This window comes from Limulus polyphemus, unplaced genomic scaffold (genome assembly GCF_000517525.1).
Source record: "Limulus polyphemus unplaced genomic scaffold, Limulus_polyphemus-2.1.2 Scaffold2122, whole genome shotgun sequence".
NCBI classification, from domain to species: domain Eukaryota; kingdom Metazoa; phylum Arthropoda; class Merostomata; order Xiphosura; family Limulidae; genus Limulus; species Limulus polyphemus.
Window position 1 is genome coordinate 25035 of NW_013667732.1, and position 3542 is coordinate 28576.

General features: G+C 29.4%; 1 pseudogene; it reads right to left on the reverse strand.

Moving 5' to 3' along the window:
* Window positions 1-3542, reverse strand: part of LOC106466015 — an 80697-nt pseudogene that overhangs the window by 20208 nt on the left and 56947 nt on the right.

The window sequence follows — 3542 nt, forward strand, 5'->3', positions numbered from 1 at the left end:
TTATGGTATACCCAGTGGTTTGCATATTATTGGTAAAGGATTCTACTACCAAGAAGATAAAGATCTCAAACACTCGTCCAACCTATGCAGAAATTAATTAGCTAAGAAAGAAGCTGCTGGAGTCATTCAAATGATGAAATGGCCCTACAGAGCCCAAATCTCAACCAAACTGAGCAGATCTGGGATTTGATAGATCAAAACTTAACAAATCAAAAGTTACTTCCAAAGAAACTTTATGGGAGTGTATTAGAGACATTTGGAATAAAATCCCAAAGGACACTTTGATTAAATATGTTGCAAAAATGTTTGAAAGACTGTCTGCAGTTATTAAAGCAAAAGGGGAATACACAAAATATTAACTGTTTGCTGAACTCAAGCACTTCCACTGAGTTTATGTTGTACTAAATATGAAGATTAATAAAAATTTGATGTTTCACCTGTGATTTACCTTTCATTGTTCTTTGAAAGTAGCCTGAAATCTAATTTTTGACTTCATCTTAACACTTTTGCACAGTACTGTATAAAAAATCTAAACTTCCATATTTTGTATTTATGAGAACAAAAACATATTAATCAGTTTTTTATCCTTTTTTTCACACTTCAACATGCCTCAATAAAATAATTGAAAAACTGTGTTTATTATTGATTCATTGGCAATTTTACCAGTGACAATAAAAAGTTTCTTTGTTAGTTTTCACTAGCAGGATAAGTTGTAAACCAATACAAGTTGAAGACGAAATATCTGCTTACCTGGAGGTCCAGATATGCCAGTTTCACCTTTAGCACCTTTTAGACCATCAAACCCTGGTAAACCTGACTTTCCTGGTGGACCATGATCTCCCTTCTTTCCTGGGAACCCCCTAAACCCTGGTTCTCCAGGTTGGCCTTTTTCTCCTGATATACCTGGTATTCCGTCAGCTCCTCGTTCTCCAGGTGCTCCATTTAATCCATCTAAACCTGGTGCTCCAGGTGGTCCAGGATCTCCAGGTTGTCCCTAGTGAAACATAATACTTAATGATATTTCTAAGAACATAAATGTTTTTTACACACTTTAAACATTCAGTTTTATATGCACCTAAATATATCTTTTAATTTTGCTATAATGTAACTAGTTCCTTTAAGTACAGGCTGCTTTCTTTCAAAAGCCTATGTCAGGGTTTTACAGATTCTTTACAGTAGGTGTCTGTGACTTGTTGGTGATAGATTTCAACAATAAACAAACAGCACACAGTCCACTTGTTTTAAAATAATATATATATGTAATAAAACAAGTAAAATGTACATATAAATATTTGTTACAATGTTAATTACCACGGTTATATCCAGAGCTTTAAATAATTATCTCTTTTCATCAAAAGTCCACAAAGGTTTGTTCAGTTACTTTAGAACACAATTGACAAGACAAATTATTCTTCTCTAATCTATTGTTACAATACAATGTGCAAAAATTTCACTTAAAAAAACATCACTGTTTGTTCTTTATGGCTAAACTCACAAACAAACAGTCTAGATCTATTTGACTATATTTCTCGCTAACTAAACTTGAACTACATTGTGGATGTGTATCTATAAATAGCTCAACTGAGAACTTTCCACATACTACAAGGTATTAAGATGTACTAATAATCAATGAAAACAATGAGAAAAACTTAGAAGGTTGTAGTAACATGAAGCAATAATACAAGTGTCAAATACCAACAATGGAATTACACAATGTATGATTCGTACACAATTACTTAAATAAATCTGCGTTAAACTATTGCTTCTAAAAATAAATAAATTTAACATTCACTCTATACTTAAATTAAAACAGGAATATATATTTAACAGCAAAGAAGACAATACATAACAATAATACAAACATAAATAAAATCACGACTTATAGCTTCAGAATGTAACATTATTAGCTCAATATTTTGTTATTACAGCATTGTCAGGAGCTATCAATATCCTACAAGTTCACTAATCCAGTTAAATCTAAACTGGAACATTCTCATCCATAAATCAAACATTGACCCATGTGTTTAGAAAATTCAGATCATATTAAAACGATATCAAACATTCTTGAATTTATATATTGTTAAGACAAATCAAACCAACAATGTTAAATAAATAATATGTGTAAACCAATAAGTAATCTATGAAAAAAACCTCAATGCTAATGCGGAACATTATGGAAAAGAACATGGTCTACCACAAGTGGATAACATTTTATCAGATGTAAAGATCTTATCCAAATGTCATAAGTTTTTGGACAGAAAAATTAAAGAATCCATTTCTATCAAGAAAATAAAGACAAAATGAACAAATACAAAGGTTGGCCTTTAGTGTGGAGACATTAATGGCATTTTTAAGATTTTAATACGTTGAACTTTGACGAAGTTTCCACACACACTTGTAAGAGTTGAAAGATATGTTCAGACATTGTATTATGTATATACTGATATAATAAGATGGAAAAATACTTACCATTACAAATATGAAGAAATGTTTTAGATACATAATGTTTTTTATTCTAAATCAATGATGTTAATAATTTACTTATTAGTTTACATGTTTTTATTTAGCATAGTTAGTTTGATTTGTCTTAACAATATAAATTCAAGAATGTCTGATATTCTTTTAATATGATCTGAATATTCTAAACACAGATGATAGTGTTCCAATTTAGATTTAACTGGATAAATGAACTTGAAGGATATCGATAACTCCTGAAAAAAAAGCTGTACATTATGAAGATATAGGTTGTGACTTTATTTATGTTTATAGAAATGTCTCGTAATAAACTCTAGTTTGCATTAAACAAAGTTAAGAATAATAGTATATAATAATATAATGTAAGTAGTAAAAAAGTGTGTATAACTGTTAATAGTCTGATACCAACAAAGGCAAACAATGATAAAAGTGGTATAGCTAAGAAAGAATAGTTATATCTTTTTTCACATATCTTAGTGATTCAAACTCAGTGAGACTGTAAATGATAAAAGAGTGATACTTTATTTAAAATATGAGCAGGTATGATTGTTCTTATACATGTCTTTATAAAATAAAATTTTATTTTTGTAATAACCAAGCTAAACATGCTTGTACAACAAAAGAGACACAAAGTTCATTTGAGTGGGTTAATGTAATAGAAATTACTTTATCAAACTTGTTGGAGACTTCATATCTTACATATTCAGGGTAAAATAAGACTTCATGTTTCAAGTAATTTACATTCTTTAGAAACTGAGGTTCTGAACATGAGATCTTAATGGAAAAACAATGAATAAAAAGTTTAATATTTACTTTTCAGCTATTACATACAAATGATTATTATAATATTGAAATTCTAGCTAAGGAAAAGTCAATGAACATTTTAACATTCAAAGTTTTAAAAACTTTGAAGCCAATTATACCTTTGTGAATTAATATGATTTTCCCCAGTTTTTGGGAGATAAGTATAATATGCACAAAACATTAATACTTACTAATATTGAATAAAGCAGCATATCAAACTGCTTAGTGTAAGAGTTCTGGAATGTGATTTAGAGATGAATCCC